The sequence below is a fragment of the Strigops habroptila genome, chromosome Z (genome assembly GCF_004027225.2).
Source record: "Strigops habroptila isolate Jane chromosome Z, bStrHab1.2.pri, whole genome shotgun sequence".
NCBI lineage: Eukaryota > Metazoa > Chordata > Aves > Psittaciformes > Psittacidae > Strigops > Strigops habroptila.
Window position 1 is genome coordinate 45,449,714 of NC_044302.2, and position 22,222 is coordinate 45,471,935.

Below are 22,222 nucleotides of genomic sequence, written 5' to 3' on the forward strand. Positions count from 1 at the left end.
AGGTAAAAAATAAAAAGCAGATGTTTGGCTAATTAAATACAATACCCAGGGTAAAATCCTCACCAACTAGTATCAAATGCAAGAAAAGATCCTTAAGTCTAGACCCAAGTTTTTCTGCTGTCCTTTGTTTTGAAGGAAAAGAACAGAAAACAACACCCACAAACAGTCCTATCTAGCCTCAGGAAAATATACTTCTGGTCACTTCAGCGCTTTTAACATTTAGACTAAAATACAACATTAGTAAATTTTGTATCTGCTTTTCATGGTTCCTGAGACCCATTGCATCTGAAATGTGGTGGTATATTAATAACGGAAAGAATATAACCTAGTGTGTACCTCAGTGAATTGTAAGCACATTCAGTTTTATTCTATTCTCCTTCTATTCCTTTAATATTTTTAGATGATGAGTGTTTTCTGAGAAGTGATTGCACTTAACACAACAGGGCCATTTAGAAGTTATGTAAATAAGTATGTATATATATATAAATGCAATAGCAACAATCTATCATCTGAGCAGTTAAACCAATATAAAAATTCTCCAGATTTCCTTGACTGTAGCAACTCCTGCTTTACAAATAGTGTGATTTTCACTACGTCACTGTATGTCCTGAAGTATGTGCACATCACATTGTTTAGTCTGGAGAAGAGAAGGCTCATGCAGGACCTTATCGCTCTCTACCACTACCTGAAAGGAGGTTGTAGTGAGGTGGCGTCAATCTCTTCTCTTAAGAAACAAGTGATAGGACAAGAAGCAACAATCTGCACCAGGGAAGGTTTAGATTGGATATTGGGAAAAGTTTCTTCACTGAAAGAGTCATCAGGCATTGGAACAGGCTGCCCAGGGAAGTGGTGGAATCACCGTCCCTGGAAGTGCTCAAAAAACGTGTACATGAGGCCCTTAGTGACATGATTTAGTGGTGGACTTGGCAGTGCTGGGTTAATGGTTGGACTTTATGATCTTAAAGGTCTTTTCCAACCTAATTGATTCTATGATTTTATGATCACTCAGTAGTAATGTCAAAGAGACATGGTAGCTGTCTCCTTGGCCACCCTGATAAGTCTGTGCTGGTTCTTCTATGCAGCTATGCCCTTCTTCTTATCTTACAGTTAGGGTTCAGGATCAGGACTGGTCAAGGGAATCAAACTCAGACACAGATCCTACAGAAATTTTGCTGAAAGTGAAAAAAAAGGTACTAATGACCTTACCTTTCTCCTCCCTGTTGGTTTCAGGATTTATTAACTGAAATATCCTCCTGATCTTTTCCTGAAGTGAGGTATAACATCAGATAACATGCAGTTGCTTACTACATAATATGTTTTTTAGTCATATGTTTTTTCTTAAACTTAATTCAAGTCAGTCAGCCAAAAAACACTTGTTATTGCTAGAGGCCAGCTGCTGTTTTGTCATTCTTTGTTTATTCTCTGATGTACAATCTCAGGTTTGGGCGTATTGCCCTTTTTATTTTTTCTGCATCATCTTTGACCCTCTCGCTGAAGTCTTTCCTAGTAAATAGTGGTGAAGCTTGAGTGCACCATGTTTATCTAGTTGGTGTATCAGTTTTCACCATTGTTGCACCTAATATTAGCTGATCACTTGAGACATCAAAGAATTTGCTCCCTTTTTGCAAGATACTACATAGTGCTGTTTGTATTCACCTTGGGCAGATGCTGAGCTTCTGTTCATTTTACCAAAGAACTATTTATGAGGCTGTAAAAAAGATCAGTTTCTCTGAAATGAATAGTATCCAAGTTAAACTTTTAAAAATTTAATGTTGGCACACAAGAATAATTACAGTTATAAACCATTAAACATTTAGAAGAAATTAATAGTATCAGAGGAGAAAATTTACAGCTGTGGCCAAATGCAATAAATTTCCTCTGAAAAACATTTCCACAGAACCATATCTTTGAGAGAATTAAAAAAAATTAGTGCTTTATTAACAACACCAACATGTATAGATGATGTCATTAGACGTTATTACAATAGGAAGATTTATATCTTTATAAGATACTGCAATTAGCTCTGCAGAAGTGTGTACACATATACATATACAGCCACACACATATATGTTAGTTTTTGTTTGTGTGGGGTTTTTTACTTCAAGTAAGGAGATCTGAGTTCACTCATTGTGTCAGGCTGCATATACTATGTGATCCTGGAAGGCAGTCCAGTAGCTTGCAGTTGTCTTCCAAGAATTACTATGTGGCAATTATCACATGCCTGCAAGGCAATTAGTTAACATCTATGAAGCTTAGTCAGTCCTTCAGCCAGTCAGCACTCAGAAAAAGTCCCTATTTTAATCTGCTACCATGTCTGTGATTTAACATTACACAAAATAATCTCAGTTTGATCTTCCAAATCTTTCCACTCGTAGCACTAAATTTATGGGAATCTGTATCTGCTCAGCCCTCATGCTACCTAATAAACCTCTGTTTTCTAGACATATTCCCAAATGAAATTAGTTTATTTGAGGCAAAATCCAAAGCCCATGGAAGGAACTAGATAGTTTCCAGTTAATTTCTCTGGGCTTTGATTAATGATATTTTTAACTTTAATTATGTCATGCAACATCTAGCACTCTTGGAAACGTGGATTTTGTTTTTTCAAACAAAATAGGGATGAAATGTATTTATTTTCAATATTTTATAGATTTTCTATTAGATTTTGTTATAGATTACTTAGCTATCTTTCAATTTCACTGAGTTATAATTCATTATGCAGAGCAAAAAAAAAAATCATTTAGTCCTATTTACAATTGTTTGGTGTAAAGGAGACAGTAAAGCATGCCACTGAAATAGAATTAATCAGAAATATTTAACTGAACAGGTAAGTTAGACAGCAGACATTTTGGATCAGTGCCTGTACTGTTCACAATTATAGGTTTGTATGACACAATAGGACATGGTCATCACCTGCTAAGACACTTCAGATGTCATAGGTCTCAGCACAATGTCTCAAAAGAACTTAAACACAGACAACAAAATGGTTTCCTGTAAACTGTGGGACACTATGTCAGCTGGCAGCCAAATGGAGTTAATGTAATGCCCCAAAGAACTACCACAGTATACATATATGAGATTGCAACTCACAGGGTGGGTGCACTATCCAACAGACCTTTGAGTCTTTCCTTTTTTTCCTTCTGTCCTGCTTGCCCTTACCCCTTTTATGCATTTCATATATTTTCAAATTTGTATGATTGTTTCTTAATTAAAATTAATCCTTTAATTAAATAAAAAAGGAATAAAAAAATGTTTTGAAATTGCTTTTCTGCTCAAATGTGGTGATTTTGTCTGAGCAAGGGTATAGGAGAAGGTGACTTGTCTCACACAATTTATTCATCTACCTCAGCTAACAGACCAAACAAATGAGAAATTGCTGCCTGCTGGCATTTATAAGTGTTCACATTGATCAAAAGGTCTGGGCAGGTGAAATAAAGTCATTCTAACAACTTATTGATATTGACTGTAGTCAGGACTGCAGGCTTCCTTTGTACTAGGTGTATGTGATGTTGACTGTGCTTTACACACATGATCCAGACAAATATTTTTAGAACATGGATATTTTATGCAATGGGAAATATTATCTCACTATCTTTGATTTTCCCACTTTGATAAGCAAGAATGCAATAACAGTGACAGTTTCTATCTATCACCAGTAAGAAGGCTTAGTTGTGTGCCTCTGTATCTACAGGAATATGTATAAAGCATGTTGCTGATGTATTGTTTGTAGAGGATGAAGAGGGGAAATGAAAAAAAGCAGAGAAAAAAGCCTAGTGAAAACAATAAGGGGAAGACCTCCAAATAACTTCAGCAGTTTAGGCTTAGTTTCAGGTAAAAAGGAGTGAAGATGACTGGAAAAGAGAATTTAGCTGGTTTTAACACTTGTAATGCTTACTCTTGTAAAGTCTGCATGCATAGGATTTGTTTGGTAGGACAGCTAAAGGAAATACAGTGATGGATGAAAGATGATAATAATTTCTGTGCTGCAAATGATTTCAGAGATGTTGCAGCTACAACTGATGCTATGATCCCTGAGCAATGGCCACAACAATTTGCAAATATATATTGATTAATATATTATTAACATGCAGCTTTGAAATTAAGAAGTAAGGCAGTTGCTCATTTGCAGATTGTGAATGTCCAGTCTGCTAAGAACTGTGCCTGTTCCTATCTGTGAGGGCTGCTGCCAGATGCCTTTTCAGGCTGATAAAATTATAAAGAATAAAATGAATATCTATTTAAAAAGCACTCCTCATTCCTACAATGAAAAGCAAATCGTCCAAGAGTGAAAAATGAGGGTTCAGTTTCACTGTACAGCAGATATGTGAAACTGCTGACTGACTGATCTAAGTTAAAGGTAATAATTATGGCTTTTATCTTTATGTGACAGAAGAGTTCCAAGGATATCTATGCCTGATAAAGGTGAGTTCATTGCTTTCATTGGTTTATACATAGTCAGCAGCAAAGTGTAATAAACCTAGTTTCTTTCTTCTTGCTTATTTGGCCTAGGGATGGTTATAAACTTTATCACATGAGAAGAAATTGGTTGTTTCCTTATTTATGTATGTATGACATTAATTTCTCCTTCTTTAAAAAAAAACCCCAAAACTCTTTAATAAATGGGGGGTGGTGGTTAGTGGAGTATAGGTCTAATATAAGTACTTTTTTTATTACTTTCCTTTTCAGTTTTAAAATTATTTTCTAATTGAAAAATTCAGGGATATTACTCTTAGAAATATCTGAAGGGCTTTGTTTGGCATATTCTTATATCTTCTTCCTTCAGATAAGTTTGTGGATTTTTTTTTTAACTCTTTCCTGTAGCTTGCATGTTAAGGTTAGGGAAACCTGCTGAAGAAAAACAAGCATTTAAATCTTTCCAGCCTGTTACTGTCTTAGTTCTTTAATAATGGCTGTTTCTGCATATTATATGATTCACCACATTCTTCAAAAATTACTGATGCCTGGAGTTCGTTCAACTTTAGGAAGACAATGTGTGGGCTGCAGCCCACTGAGATACAGGATAGGGCTAGGACAGTGGCAGTATGGCTGCACTAAGTACCTAAGCAAGAAGAAATTGAGTATTTGTTGCTGGGCCTTATGCTAAGGTTAGGCTGATTCTTACCAGAACCTATTACCAAAGAAATATTGAACTACTAATGCAATATAGCTAGCTATCAGAAGCTTTAAGCTACAGTTTCATATATAATGACATAGTTGTTAAGCATTTGTAAATTTAATGGGTTAATATTAGCAGGCATAGGAAAACAGAAATGAGATTAAGATCAGAGATAAAGACAGGTCAGCTAACATAAAGAACTATTTCTTGTGAATGGGTCAGGAAATATCTTGGGCCTGACTTAGACTGAAGCACTGCAATGTCTTAGAATTACTTGCTTCAACCTTTTTGTTTATGTGTATGTTAACATGATAGCAGCTACTCCTGTGGCTAAATCTAAAGAATGGTGGCAGACCATGTTAGAGTAATGGCTTTCATCCCAAGAGATCTCCACACTTCACAAGTGCAGGTATTGAGTTCTTGCTTTCCCATCTCATTAAAAGTGTGTTGTAGAAGAATATGTCTGGCATGAAAGAGTATCTGTAAGTAATCTTTACGCACACTACGAAGCACAGTCATTCCTGCAACAAAACTCAGCAGCTCCACCACTGATCATGCACAATGGCACAGAAGGATAGAAATGGAAGAGGAATATATCACCTTTTTTTCCACTGTTTGTTTCTTCATCAGATGAAAAGCCTGGTTAATTTCAAGAGGAAAGGAAGAAAAAGGATACTTTTAAATTATGAGCTTTTCCACTTCTTACTCTGTGTTTGAATATACACATATCGTGGAAGACAAATAAAAGCTAATGTTACCATGTCATCTTATTTTTTTTTTTTTTAATCAGCTTGGATGGCATTTGCAATCATTTCATAGTGATCCTGTAGCCAGAAACTGATGGAGTATAGTAGCTTCCTGGCCATATTTCCTTCTGGGGCCGCTGTATTAAGGGACCATATTGCTTCCCAGTAATAATAGAGAACCATCTTACCCATTTTTTTAATCTGTATGTTGTGGAAGGCAGACACACACAGCTAAAACATACCAAAGCCATAACTACCACCAACTCGTATCACTGCCATTATAGGAACTGAATTACTTGTTCCAAAGCTAGGGTCCCTGCAGGTTGAGAATGGAGAGGAAAACTGATTGGTTGTCTCTTGCCTATGCAATAAGGGGATCAATGAGGCAAAAAAGCTAGTTAATTTTTCCAGGTTTGTGCCGGTCTTGTACCTGTACTATGCCTTCAAAGACAACTAGGGAGGCCAGAGGGCTTTAATGGTTCCGGGCAAAGTCAAGTTCTTCCAGAGGAACTTAAAGAAAACACATAGTTGAGCAGCAGTAACTCCATGGCAAGAGGAAAGAAAATGGGAGATCACAGCAAACAGGCAAACAAGATGCAGGAGCAACGGGGTGAGGTGAATAATCAAGGAGGTGACTAGCAAATATTATATGATTTTGTAAGGGATTCTGTTTCATTCCACTGTGAAAGGAAATTCTGGGCCAGATCTTCTGCAGATATTTATGAAATGCAGCAGTGCCTCCTCAGTTTAGAATGATTGCACCAATTCTAGCTCACAGTTGTTCTAGAGGTCATTGGTCTTTACCTGCACTCTGTTATTTGGGTCTGAAAGGTTAACTTTGTCCCTCAAATTAGTTAAGAATTACAGCCACAAGTAGATGCTAGCAAAGAGAAGGCCTCAAACAAAGCATAGTCAGCAAGCTGAGATGTGCAAATGTAGTAAATGGAGAAAACAATAGATCCAGTGTTTCACCTATTCATAAAAGGAAAGAAGTGTCTGTTGGTTTATGATAGTAATGTCAATTAAGCATCAATTGACAGTTAAAAGAGCATTTATTGAGACTTCATAGGAAAGATGATGGTAATCTTTAACAGAAAACACGGTATGTAATCAAGTTAAAATTACAGGACACAAATATAATTAGATTTTCCGCATATAAAAAATGTAACAAATATTTAGGCTCTTAATCGAATTTTAAAAAGCCAGCAATATCGAGTTAATAATTGTGACAACTAATAGAGATCTAACTAAATGTGAGTATTTTTATTAATTGATATTTAATCTTCTGTAGACTGTGTTGGCAAATGTTAATTAAATGCCAGAAAATACTTTACAAATTTAAACATATTAATAACCTTAAATTATGCCTTTATTACTTACTTAATTGTAAGTCAATCACACAGCCACAGACTTACTCTCTACCCTTTACACAAAACACAGGAGGATGAAGTATCTTACAGGTTAATAAACTCACCTGTTTATTAGCCACACAAATGGAAAATGAAGGCTGATGATCCTGTGTAATCATGTGGTGTAGCACATAGTAATTTCTGGGCAACTCCTAGTTTCAGCTAAAAGGATTAGAACCAGGTGCAGTATATGTTTTTTCCTCATTTCCAGGATATATAGAGTAAAAGCTCATTAATTTGGGCTGTAATGCTCTGAGATTCTGAAAAACAGTAAAAAATTAGAATATTCTTGATAATCAAAACCTTACAGCTGCTTCTGATGAGTAAACATTGCCATTAACTAGCTTTAGCAAATTTCATTCAGTACAAAAGAGAATTCAAGTCAGTATGACCAAATGTTTTGTCTTTTATCAAAATACTGCACATATTTACCATTTGGAACATTAGGGAGTGTGCCTGAGCAATTCTGTATCTCACTTCACAGGGTACTTCCAATTTCCTGACAAAACAACTTCTGCATGAGCAAGGCTCACTACTAATCAAAAATGCAAGCAAGTCCAGTATTCTTCCTTCTTAAGGCCAGATATTTTCAGGATCTGTGTTTAGATACCTAATGTCCCACACCTAAGAGAGAAGTATGTACACGAATCCTTGATTCTCTTTTATTTAGGTGTTTTGGGACTACGCAGGTTATGGCTTCTTATTCATTCTAAGTTGTCTTGCAAAGGAGAGAGCTTCACAAATACTGACTTAGAGTTGGGTCTATTATTTCCTTACATACCTTTTCCTTTAATGCAGAATGCATGCAGAATCAAAGACGTAGACCTAAGTTTTTGGAGTCATTGTTTTCTATACCTTCACGGTGTGAATTAGCAGCAGCCAGTCATATTTCAATGAAGTATATGAGCAATTTCACAACTAGGGGCTTGATTTCCACTTTCTACAGCTTCTCTGCAAGAGTCATCAATGGTTATTTGCAGAAGCACCAAGTGGGGAGTTTGAAGAACTCAGGTCAGTGAGGAGGTCGACAAGCCAGATCTGTAACTGTAAACCCCTTACCTTTCAAAGGAGTAAGTTTCTGAATTACAGAAAAAAGTGACTATGCTTGCATTGATTTCCCATTTTTTGAAGAGGGATATTAGTTCCTCTAAACTATGGTAAGATTCTGTAATCAAAGCCTATTTGTTGACATTTTGGACAATGAGCCAAGTTTTCCTTCTATACACATTAGACTGTCTACAGAAAAAGTAGATAGTGATGTCTTAGCTACTTGGTGTTCGTGGACATCAGTGTGCAGGGCATGTATACTATTCTTTTGTAAATACTTGAAAATATTGAAAGACAGTTTGTCAGATAAATGAAAACTTTGCCTTTTTTTGGGGGAAGCAAAGTTGCTTAACAATTTAGCACAAAGAACAGTGTTTGTGTTAGAAAGAGTCAGCTGCCAGAAAAGTCACTTGTGTGCATTCTTTTTACTATGTCTTATCCCTTCCCAGTATGAGTGTTTACATACCTTGCAGTTTTCTCCCCCAACAGATCATGTCTCCTTTGATTTCTAGCTAGAATAATTTTCTTTCAATGAGTGAGAGTTAATAATAAATTCATCTTACTCTAATTTTTCTGTCATTGTGCCTTAGTAACTACATTGATTAGGTGCGGAAGACTTCAGTGGACCAGGCTTCTGCTTCCTCCTTTTTTTTCAAGAGGGCACTTTGGAATTCAAGTCTGACTTCCAGTAGGTAAGACATACAGTCAAAAGTTGGAAAGAAGTTCTCTCTAGATGTATGAATGCAGCTAAAGGTCCTTTAAAAAAATAAATTCAATAAAACACCTAAGTGAGAGACACGGTTTTCCCTGTATCTTACAAGTGGAATTCCTCTGGGGACAGCAATCATCACCAGATTGTGTGATTTATTGCAAGGTATTGGACTGGAGTCTCACATCAGAGGAGTTGACAGGAATATATAAGGTCTCATGCTGTGACATGATAGTGGATTTTGGTTAGTAAGTAAACTGGTTCTTTGTTGAATAAACACATTGCAGCTGCAGAGGGTGATGTACAAATGAGTGAGTTCCTGCTGCATTTTCCTTATCATTCCCTACTGCAATCTTAGACAAATTCCTTTTCCTTCTCCCCATTCCAAGAAACACAGCCTTTAGCACCAGTCCTCTGCTGCAGATCAGACTATTTACAGGGCTTGTTGTTCAAAATCTCTGAGAAAGATAAGCTCAACACAAACTAAATCAGCTCTATTTACTTGGTTTACCTGTAATAAGGTTTCACAAAATTTGTAAATAGAAAAAGTCATTGGGATCTCTTGATCCCAGAAAACCTCACCTCAACATATTTTTTTGTTTTAACCAGCTCTGTGTTTTGTAACAGCTATATGTTCAGGTAGATCTTCTGAAGGTGTATTCAAGGCAAAATATTTGGACAGTTTGTAGGGGTTATGTAATTAACATAAATTAGTGCCACAAGCAGCATAATTTTTCACAGTGCCTCTAATCTAAGCTGGAGCTTTTATAAGTAACAGTGAAATCTGTTCTGTCTTCCAGTTATATCCTAATTTTACATTGATTTAATTGATGAAGGTGATTTCATATTTGTGATCTGCTTTCACTTTTGATAACACTATCTTATTATTTAATTGTCTTTAAACTTCCAGCCTCACATCTGTATACTTCCTTCATAATTCCTGTATTTTATATTCTCATGTGACTTTACAGTTTTCTAGATAGATATTGTTCAGTTTCAATCTGAAAAATTTTGGTTAATCACCTTTCTTACATTCTGGTTTAATGATAATTGACACTGTTTCTTTCCATATGTATTTTATTCTACTGTTTAATGTATTATATTTTTCTGAATGTCAACCTCTATTCTACAAATCATACACCCCAAACTCATTTTACATAAAAATGAAAGGATAGGATTCTAGATAAGTTTGTGCATATTTTTTCTAAGTTTTAGCATTTAGGTGAAAGTATAGAACTAATTTATGTTGAATTCTTTCCTGATTTCACACTATGCATTGAATACATTGACATCAATCATATTTCCTATGGTGGCAGCATCAGTGAGTTTGTTATAAGAACCCTGTTTCCCTCCCAGCTGCTTAACAGCCCATTTGCTGTCAGTTTTATGAATATATAATATGGTCTTGATTTTTAAGGAAATTACTTACATGAAAACAAAAGCATTTTAAAAGTTGTACTGAATAGGTCTATGTAACGTGGAAAATTGAAAAAATATGTGAAGCAGAAGCTTATCAGGTAGAAGGAGATCTAGAATAAAGATTAAAGAAAGATTAAAGATTAAAAAAAAAACCCAAAAACCTACCAAAACCCCCAAAAAATTAAACCCAAAACTATTCAGTAAAATAACAAAAAACTCAGAAAAAACCCAAACAAAAAAACTTTCATTTCTTTCAGAGCAATAGGGAGCAAAGGCGGAAAATTAGAAATGGCAAAAGAGAAGTTTTTGCTGGTGATAATAAAATGATTTTTATTCTGTTGGTCTTTTGGAACTCATTTCTACACAGTGGACCAACTAGGGCAAAATTTGAACATAAACATGTCTCATAAGAAAGTCTAAACATTTTATGAAGAGGAGAGGAGTAAATACTTTTCTCCTTGCAGACTTACCCAAGCTCATCAGCAACCCTCTGAGATCAATAGAAAAACATCACATTATATTTGTGGGCACTGGATCATAACCTGGGTGAAATAAGATATTAAACTCAGTAAAGTAGTACCGTACTGCTTATATAACAGTCCAGAGTTGTTTTGCAATGAGTCATTCAGACTGCAGGAAGAAGTGGGTTACAGAATATGAAATGCGTGTTCATCTTGGAGAATAGATGCAAGCGAACTACCTTACTCTCCCTGCCTTTTTCTCAGGCTGAGTGAGTATGAGCAAAAGATTATCCCATTTTAGAAAATAAGATCCTCACAGCTGTTTATGTGAACAGAGGTTTACTGAAGCATTGGCAATATCTGCACCTGCTCCTGCACTTGCAATGAAAATCACTTCACTCTCATTACCCTCTTTCATAGGGGTGAGCTGAACTCATTGTCTAAACTATAATGATATCACCTGAATTATAACAACCCTCTGGCCAGGCTTTATTGTACGTCTGCATGCTTTAAACAAGACTCTACAGGATATTCTTTCTCCTCTCATTTTCTTCGCTGTCTGGCTTTGCTATAATTTTCCTCCCATTTCCTGCCTCTTTTTTTGGGACGTCCTCATTACTGTTCATTTAATCTTCCTTAACGCATAGTTAGTGTTCATCTCTTGGTGCGTATTGGGTGTTATGGTCATTAGCTGTCAGAAACTGGGATCTGCAGTTGCCTATAGCATTTGCTAGGACCATAGAGTTTAAATAGATTCGGGAGTTATATAGGCCTAATCTAAACACATAAGAGGGATCAGAATAAGACACAGGACTGATATTAATCTGTATAAATGACTGAAAGCTGTTGTCACCATAAACTGGACAGAAAGGAAAGCAGCTACAACACAATGTGAAAGCTATGGTTCCCTAATCCACCCATGAACCTTCATGAGGTTCCCAGTACAACTTGGTTTTACGGTAGTTTTAATAAAATTTGATTTGTAAGCAGTAAAAACCTACCAGACCAGTGATGATGTCAAAGTTGGATAGCTATCTAAGTATCTTAATTTCTAGGGTTAGGGAATCTTTTCAAGCCTTGCTTAAATCTAGCAGTTCAGAAAAACAAGTTGAAAAGCAAAAAAATTCAATACTTAAGAGTTTCCTAGAATCATAGTCTCATAGAATCAACTAGGTTGCAAAAGAACTTTAAAATCATAAAGTACAACCATTACCCCAGGACCCAAGACCACCACTAAATCACGTCGCTGAGTGTCACATCTACATGATTTTTGAACACTTCAAGGGACGGTGAATCCACCACTGCCCGTGGCAGCCTGTTTCAATAGCTGATCACCCTCTCTGTGAAGAAATTTTTCCTACTATCCGATCTAAATCTGAAGCTTCCCTGGCTCAGCTTGAGGCCCTTACCTCTTGTCCTATTGCTTGTTACTTGGGAGAAGAAACTGACCCCCACCTCACTACAACCTCCTTTCAGGCAGTTGTACAGAGTGATGAGGTCCCCACTGAGCGTTCCCCAGACTAAACAACCCCAGTTCCCTCAGCCGCTCCTCATCACACTTGTGCTGCAGACCCTTCACCAGCTTCATTGCCCTTCTCTGGAACCATGCCAGCACCTCAATGTCTCTCTTGTAGCGAGGGGCCCAGAAGTGAACACAGGATTTGAGGTGCTGCCTCACCAGTGCCAAGTACAGGGGGATGATCACTGTCCTTGTCCTGGTGGCCACACTAGTGCTTATACAGGCCAGGATGCTGTTGGCCTTCTTGGCTGCCTGGGCACAAGCTGGCTCATGTTCAGCTCCATCAATCAGCACTCCCAGTTCCTTTTCTGCCCAGCAGCTTTCCAGCCACTCTTCCCCAAGCCTGTAGTGTTGCATGGAGTCGTGGGTCAAGTGCAGGACCCGGTAGTTTGTCTTGTTGAACCTCATACCACTGGCCACAGCCCATCTATCCAGCCTGTTCAGATCCCTCTGCAAAGCCTCCCTATCCTTTAGCAGATCAACACTCCCACCCAGCTTGGTGTTGTCTGCAAAGTTACTGAGGGTGCACTCAATCCCCTCATCCAGATCATCAATGAAGATATTAAACAACACTGGCCCTAACACCGAGCCCTGAGGGACACCACTAGTAACCAGTTGCCAACTAGGTTTGATGCCATTTACCACCACTCTTTTGAGTTTGGCCATCCAGCCAGTTTCCAACCCAGTGAAGAATACACCTATCCAGGCCATGAGCAGCCAGTTTCTCCAGGAGAACGCTGTGGGAGAGAGTGTCAAATGCTTTACTTAAGTCCAAACAGACAACGTCTACAGTCCTTCCCTCATCAACCAGGCTGGTCGCCTTATCGTAGCAGGAAATCAGGTTGGTCAAGCAGGACCTGCCCTGCATGAACCCATGCTGGCTGGGCCTAATCCCTCTATTTTCCCACACATGCTTTATGATCTCACTTATGATGATCTGCTCCATGATCTTCCCCAGCACTGAGATCAGCCGGATAGGCCCATAGTTTCTGGGGTCTTCCTTCCTGCCCTTTTTGAAGAGAGGTGTCAAATTGGCCAACCTCCACCCTCTGGGGCCTGCCCACTAGACCAGGACTGCTCATTCATGATGGAAAGTAGCTTAGCAATTTCCTCTGCCAGCTCCTTCAGCACTCTTGAATGTAACCCATCCAGCCCCATAGACTTGTATATGTCTAAATGAAGCTGTATGTCTAAGTGGAGTGACCCTTCTGAAACCAAACCAACCAACCAACCAACAAAACCCACCAGCACCACCAACACGAAACTGAATGAAGAGTTAGTAGCAAAATGAATTTATTTTTATTTTTCCTACAGCAGGTTTATTTATTCTTTATCCAGGTTAGGGTTATATGATTTTTCTTTTTAAGAACAGAAAAATCGAGAAAGTTACTAGGGCATAGTGCAAAGGAGCTCTGAAGATGCCAGACAGATGCCATCATCTCTCGCTATCAGCTGTGGATGTATTCACATCCCATTGAACCTACACCCAAGACTAGCCAGGTGTAATCCATCCTACACTGGGGCAGCACAGCTCACAAGGCCACAGGCACTCCTGAGGGCTCATGAAACCAAAGAGGAAGCTATCAGCAGCCTTAATATAAAGCAAAGAGTTTACATTATTTTTTAAGGATAATGCATGGAATATCAAAGGCAAGTATGTGTTTCTAAACAACTCCGGCATCAGTACTGCAAATATTCGTGCAATGTTCATTTACACCGTTTACATTTGGTAAAAACTTTACAAAGTTTTTGCAAGATCTGAACTTGTCTTAATAATGCAAAGAAAGAAAAGTTCTTACAAAAACAGTTTGCCATTGCTACAGACATAAACGTATTTCTTTTAAAACATTTCTCACTTGGCTTTAGGCAAAGTTCTTTCTCTTGTAGGCAAATATAAATGCCCTTCAAGCCAATGAATATTGTTGGTTTTCATCGTTTATATACACAAAACCCTATATACTTTATAGCAATCCTAAATGCGTCTTGCAAGCATACCATTTATTTAAAGTATTGTAGATACAATTGAGATATACCTTGTAACTTGCATATATATATGTATGTGTTATGAAACAGATAGTGTTGGGAAATGACAGCCATCAATGAGTATTGATAATGGGCAATTTTGTAAAATAGAGTCCCAACAGGCATTTATGAGGAGCCTTCCAAAAGTATTTAATCCAGTTATCTGAAGATTCACCAATGTGGTAAATTACTTTATTCAAATATGCTTTTTTTTAACGTGTCTGTGCCATCTTTCACATTTTATGCCTTTTCTTTGTTTATTCTTTTACAAAAGAAATACGCTATATCAGTTTTTAAATAAGGAATCTTAAAGCTTATTGATGTACCTTCTGCTACATAAGGAGTTAAACTGAAATAAAATACATCCAATATTGCAGTATTGCATGGAACTGGTGGAAATTAGGGCGAGTTGCATTTTTTTTAATTAAGCATTCCTCCACTACAGGGATATTACACAGAATTACAGCACTGTACCAGCACAAAAATAAAACAAGTACGATTGACAAGCCAGTAGTATTCTGCATAGCACTGCACTGTAGACTTCAGAGAACTCGTGGCTCACTTCAAAGTTTATAGCCATTTTACAGGAAGAAGAGACAGCTAATCCTATATTTTAGTACATTCCTAATATATCACTTTATTGAGAAGCAATTATAGATGCAACTCGGACATATTCTTCCTACCTTTTCCTGCCTGATTGCATTCCTTTTTCCTGCCACTGTCATTCCAGAAGATTATTCTTTTAATTCTTCTCATTGCTGTCAGATGTGTAGCTGGTCTTGCAAAGGACTGTTAACTTGAGCAACAATTCACCATAGTTTTCCGTATTTTTCTGTGCTCCTACAACTGAGATTGACCCTTGGCTAACATACGGCTAGACATCTCTTCTAACTTCAGCAAGGCAAGACTACTTGACACCAGTTCAGAATTCTACTTGCCTTCCATCGGTTCTTTCAACAAAATAGTACATTCAGGCACTATGTTCAGATTCTTTGACAGATTGGAACAAGGTGGGAATTTTTAGGGAAAAGAGAAAAATTGTTGGTAGCTGAAAGGCAATCTTGAATGATAACAGTATCTGTTTGTCCAAAACTAAACTTTATTATGGCAGTTACACAATATCACTGAAGCAGAGAAGTCTCTTTTCCTATCTTGTTCCTTAAAGATAGAAGAAATCTAGAAAGTTCTCAATTATTGGTCAGCTGCACAAAAAGAGAACACAAAACCCAATAGGGCTCAAAACAAAATGCTTTATTGAATAATAGAAGAAGGATGATATCAATATGTTTTTATCTGTTCAAGAAATTTCTCCGTAATGGCGTTTTGGTTCCCAGTGCTCTAATACACTATATGGCTACTAATGGCTTTCTAATCTCATCGTCTGCAATGCTAGAGTTTTAAATCTATTTACTTCAATTTCATGACATGTATGGGGGACAAAAAGATGTATTTACTGGCTTTGTGTTACTTGTTTTTATTACATTAGAAGTTGTCCAGACATCTTCATCAGGAACTCAAATTGCAAGTTCACAGAAAGGGAGGGAAAGAAAAGGTCACTTTATTAATAATTTCAATAGTCAAATGAAAAAAACCCCAGATTCTTAATATAGTTTTAAATTACAACATATCTGGCACTGGTTTCAGTCTGAAATTCTCCTTTCAGTAGGCTGCAGCTTGCCTCTGAGGTATTGCATTTTACCACCTGAATCTCTTTTTCTTTTCTCTTCTGGGTTAAAACCAAATTTTTCCTTTCTTTTTTTTTTTTTTCCTCAGGAGGTGCGTCTCTGACTAAACAATTTGAGCATCTCTGGGTATTAGAAGCGGGGAGAAAACATGTCCATAAATTTCCTTTTATCCACCTAAAATTTTTTTCTGAAAGAAAGCTTAGCCTAGAGCAGCTGTGATATGTGTAGGGAATATCAACGTCATTTTCATTCCTGAATAGTTGACTTTCTTTGCTGTAGATTACTAACATTTCAGTGCAGAGTAAATGACTTCTCTTTCTGAGGGGGGGAGTTTTGAACAGGTATGCGAAGAAGATCACTGTGTCTGACCTGTCCCAAAAGTAGATAACTCTATTGCAATTGTTGGATATAAGAAAGGAACTTTAACTCAAAAGTACATGTGTTTTTAGGTTCAGAGATTTTTAAGTTGGTAGTTGAGCTGGCTAATGAACAGCTGTTACAAAAACAGCCCAAAAAAGGGGGAAAAGGATGGGTGCAATTAGCATAAGAACCCTGGATTCTTCTTCAGTGCATAAAGATTTACAGGCTTGACAGCGATGCTTAGTTATTCTTCATTGTAAAAATGCAGCAGGACATCTTACCCTGTAGAGCACTGGAACAAGAGGGACCACATCACAATGTCTGTTAAGAGAACACTCTTGATCTTTCCAGTCAAGATTAGACTCTGCAATCCATGCTGGCTCTCTCTACCTGGTTTTCTTATGCTGAATGCTCTACCTGAATATAAAAAGACACCTTCCTCATGTGTTTCTGACGGAGCAAGAGCAGAACTGGGTATTTCTTTCCCCCGTCCTGGGTACAGGTATTTAGTAGGACCAGTAGTATGAATGTAAAATTTGTCAGTTCTACTGAAGTTCACTGCTTTGGGAAATGTTATGAGAAGACAAAATAAAAAAAAAAAAAAACAACCCAAAAAAGCAAAACCCAATTGCACTAAAGAGCTATTTCTGAATTTAGGACACATATGACATGAACCTTAAAAAGTACTGATACTGAGTCGTCATGTGTCTGATCTGCTGCAATTTCTCCTTTGTATTTTTAAAATAATAATTTTTTTCCCTCTGTATAGTGTTTTTTAAATAATCTTAAAGTTTATTTGTAGATCTCAGATCTTTTTTCAAATTGTAAATTACAAAAGAAGTAAGAGACTTGGGGATTTTGAACAGAAATTCAGAAACCACTACCCTCAAGTGAAATGAAAAATGTGGCCCATGCAAAAGAATAGGCTTGAGGCATAGTCTGCCTAAGGTATAGTTTGCCCGTTTTACGTAAATGAACATGGCCTATATGATATATGACGAATAGCCTTAATGGGTAAGCATTAGTAAAATAAATTAGACCAGTCTTTTTCTCATATTTTGGCACTAATCAGGACTAATCTGGTAGGGTAAGTGGAAAGCTGGCAGATCAACAAGAAGTTGGGGTTTTTTCTTCAATGCCAGAGTGACTGTAATGCTCTCCTATTTAAAGACATTACTGTAGAAAGAAAGAGAGAGCTTTCTGGACTGTTAATTTAAAAAGACTCTCAAAATTCAGATGTTTAGCCAATTTCAATGTAATTACCTGATACTGCTTTCCTTCCAGCCTAATATTTCCTGGAAAGAAAACACTTAGCCCATTTCTGGTAGATTTTAAATTTTATATAGATAAATCCTGAAATTAAAAGCTTGTTTTTTCTTGGAACTGTGATTTGATTTGGGTTGGCATATTTTTGCCACTTGTTGCTTCCTCTGCCATTAAAACTTCTGCAAGCAGTGACTAAAGCAGGAAAAATTCAGAGAAAGACTCAGAAAAACTCAGAAATTTTTACTATCATTGGGGTGGTGAGACACTGGAACAGGTTGCATAGAACAGTTGTGGGTCTCCCATCTCTGGAACTGCTCAAGGCCAAGTTGGACAGGGCTTTGAGCAACCTGGTTTAGTGGAAGATGTTCCTGCTTGTTGCATTGGGGTTGGAAGTAGATGATCTTTAAGGTCCCTTCCAACTGAAACCGTTCTATGATTCTGTACACTTTCTGACACCATTCCAACTTCATATCTGAGGCACAGCAAGAATAACCAGGTAAGGAGAGCAAACACACACTGTTTTAACTCTGAAGGTCACCAGCTGCTGTAAGAGACTCTTTTGTTTCATGTAGAAACATAGAGAACACATAAACCAGTGTGACAAGGAATTGTTTGTCATTTTCTCCTCCTCCTTTGCATGTTTTAAGCACATATGTTCAAAACTTTCAAGCAGACTTCTTGAAGGTGGAGTAGATTCTTCTTGAATAAATGTTAAACACCTTTTCTTTCTTCACCTTTTACACTGCTATACAAGAACAGCTGTGTGCCACTTGCTGCACCAGAGAGAATTACTGCACAAGATAATTAAAAGGAGACTACCAGAGAGAATTTGATGTTTGCTTTTGCTTGTCATAGTTGTCTTTTTCTGCTTCCCTCTCATTAGTGTAAGCAATATTACATTTTTATTTATATTTGTTGTTGTTATGAGGTATCTCCCGAAAGGATTCTTAGACTGCAGAAATCTAATAACTTTTAAATCATCCAGCTCTCTTTTTTCTCTCCTTTTTTAATATAGTTGTTTTAGATCCATTTGGCACATCTCTGGATATAGGTGTTGCTGCTGCCCTAGTGATGCTGCTTTCCAGCTCCCTGCTTCAGTTAAAAGGTAACTCTTAGATATTCTTGTGAGTTGTTCAATAAATTCTCCATTGAAAGCTAAGGGCAACTGGGTTAAATCACTCTTGAAATGATTTACTGTTCTTCAATGCCCTTTCACATATATTGAAGAATATGCAGCAAATACGTTTGCTGCCTCATAATGAAACAATGATTAATACATGAAGACAAATAGTCAAGAGAAATGGATGCAGGTTTAGCAACAATGGAGGCAAAAATAGTAACTTACGAGTGATGATGATTCTCCTTTTTTCCCCAAAGAAAAATATAGTTTTAAATGGCTTGATAGGCTGCGTAGAAGGAACATATTAAATGTAAACAGTTTGGCCATCAAATAATGAATATCACATTTCCTTGCATCACCTGTGAGATTGACTATCACTCTAAAAAGGGTCAGAATATGAGGGGAAAGGTGGCTCAGCAATAAATAAACAACAAACATGCAATGGCGGAAAGAATTCAAAGACTGTTTTGGAGGTTAAACTCACCTCTCATAGCAGAGGGATTACCTGTTCATTATACCATAGTGAGTGAAGGAGTAGTTCTGCCCTCAACACTCTTTTCATTAGCTCATTCCAAGAGTCTCTTAGCATTTTATTCTATGTTTACTAGCAAACAGTAAAGGTTGAAAAACAATACTATCAATTAACTGCTTCTTTTCAAATACTCACGGTTCTTCAGAACAGCTGTATTTTTAGAGGTTTCCATTAGCTTACTTAGCATTTACATTGTACCACTGTATAAGTGAGCTTTTTAATTGAGGCATTGTTAAAAATTCATTTAAGATACAAATGTAGTTCACCTTCAGACTCATGAAAAATTGTAGTTCAGAGCCATTTCATGCCATTAAGCCTCTGTCTTGTTTTGATAAATAGAACTGGTCACAAGTTAATTATTATTCTGCTATTAATTTCCAAGAATATATTGTGAACTTCTTCAGTGACTTCATGAACAATTGGGGGGGGGGGGTTCAAAATATTTTTTAGTCTGCCTAATAGAAAACACAAATGAAATACTATTCAGTGTTCATAATGGGACTTCATTGATAACATTTAAAGGAATATGAATATCCGATCCAGTTACATATTTCAATTTTAGTAAATTTTTCTGAGTTATGTTGTTATAGTAAGACATCTAACAAAGACAAGAAAAATACTGAGCCATGTAATATAATTACCATTCTTAGAATGGAAGTACAATTTCTAAACCAAAAAATATAATTCAACACTAGGCTATTTCTTCACTAACATTTGCATTAAGCAAGTGTAAGCATGCTCTTGAAAGCTAATTGCCCTGATCTACATTTAAAAGAAGTTATTTTAAAACAATAAGTTTTCAGAAGTTAAGAAAAGAACATGTTTCATTGCATGGCATAGATTTAAGTCTGAGTGCTTGACATTACATGACCATTTACACAGTATTTTAAACCTTTTTTCATTATATATTGCGTTTTCCATTGAACTCAGAGATTTCCTGTGCCATCTTTAATAGCCAGCTGACAATGATGGACCATCCTTTGAGTATTTGGGGTGGGGTAAGGAGAGAAAAATCATGGCTGATTTAACTTTTATGAGGTTAAACATGAATTACTGATCAGTTCAAATCTGATATGCCCCGTAGATAACCAGAGCCAGTTTTATCAATATCAGTTTTCCAGTTCATTAACTGTATTTAACCAGGGCAGGGTGGAGTAGACAGCGTTTTCATGCATTGTTTCACCCAGACTGTTCTGTTGTCAAGCTCTGTGGAAAGTGACAAGGAATTGTCATAAAATAGAAATATCAGGCATAGTAGATGCTGTATGTGCCTTTTATTTGCAGGTTTATCTGATGCTCAGCATCACTGCAGAAAGACCAAATGTTTCAATGCAGATGAAATCTATTTCACATGATTTTGTGCCACATAGTGAGGAGCTGGACAAATTCCTTTATTTAGTCTCATGTAGTCAAACTACAGTAAAAGAAGGATACCACCTATCCTGAACAAGTCAATATCCTTCTGAAAAACCTACTTTAAATAAAAATTTTTAACCAACTTCAGCTTGTCTGTGCTTTCATTCTGATGGGAATTTCTACCGCTTGTGACAATTCATGGGTCCTCAGTGTCTGCTGCTATTCAGAGCTTAATTATCCTAGGTAAGTTCAGTGTCCTCAAATTTATCTATCTATCTGAGGAGAAAACAGTATTAGTATAGAAAAATTTTCTCTTATTAGTAAGAGAAAACTAGTGAGATTATTTCCATCATTGTTGATAAAACCTTGGCAGCTAAGTTTGTGTGAGAAGCACTGCTGAAATTTTCCCTGGAAAAAATAAATGCTAAAGAATGTACTGAGGCCAAAGATCTATCATTAGCATAGATTGTAGAATCATAGAATCGACCAGATTGGAAAAGACATTTAAGATCATCAAGTCCAACCGTTACACCAGAACTGCCAAGTCCACCGCATCCATATACTGTTACCTTAACTGCAATCAGCTGTTATCAAATTTCCTGCATATCTGTTTTGTGCACTAGTTCCTAGACTGGTAGAAGACAAGGTCGCTGTCTCTCTAATTCTGGGTCTTACCTGGTTCATTTATAGAAATGTTTAATAGTGAGTTAGTTACTAAATTTTAATTTCTATTGAGAGAATAATATTTTTCTTTCCTGTTGTAAAATTCTAAAAAAAAGAAATACAGTCAAAAAGCAATCTAACCAAATAAAGCACTCAGGAAAAATCAATGAAAAATCTGGGCAGCTATCAAGTTAAATTTGCTTTCAAATGGGTGTATTTGAAGTTGTAACTACTCACACTTTAGCCCATTAAAAAAAAAAAAGGTAGCCTTTATGTACCTGCAGTAAACAGGATACAGTAGAGTTGTGGAGGAGGGATAAATGCAATGTCCTTCTTTGAAGTTTAGCCACATCAACAGTGCTGTGAAAGCTTATAACACTCAAAAGAAAAGGCTGTATCTGTGCTGCAGCCTGATGCTAGGTTTCAGCAGGAGCAGGGCCCTCTCAAATTTTGTTTTTCATCTGTAGGTCTAATAAAGCCAGTTAAATTTACTGTTTCCATTTCTAACGTGAAAACTATAATGCAATCCAAACACTACCTAGATAAAACTCAGAGTTTAAATTTGGAAACCAAATGTTCAGAAGTGTGGAGTGACTTTGGATTCCTAAAGGCACATCTACACTGAAAATGAAGCAACTAGTGGAGAACCAATACACAAACACATGGCCAAAGGATCTTTATTTGTAGATTTAGCTCTGACTCAGATGCAATTTCAGCTATATTTCTTTGGAGTCTCTTGTACTAGATCACAGAAGAGAGAAGCTATCTTCTAGGTACAAGACTACTTTTAAT

At 36.9% G+C, this 22,222-nt stretch overlaps 1 long non-coding RNA gene across 1 annotated transcript in view; it reads left to right on the forward strand.

Moving 5' to 3' along the window:
* LOC116915251 overlaps positions 1 to 20,910 on the forward strand; it is a 36,584-nt gene extending 15,674 nt beyond the window's left edge. The window contains exons 2-4 of the long non-coding RNA XR_004389864.1: positions 8,909 to 9,010; positions 18,775 to 18,864; positions 20,696 to 20,910. This is a non-coding gene — a long non-coding RNA (uncharacterized LOC116915251). The remainder of the gene's footprint in view (positions 1 to 8,908; positions 9,011 to 18,774; positions 18,865 to 20,695) is intronic.
* The last annotated feature ends 1,312 nt before the right edge of the window (positions 20,911 to 22,222 follow it).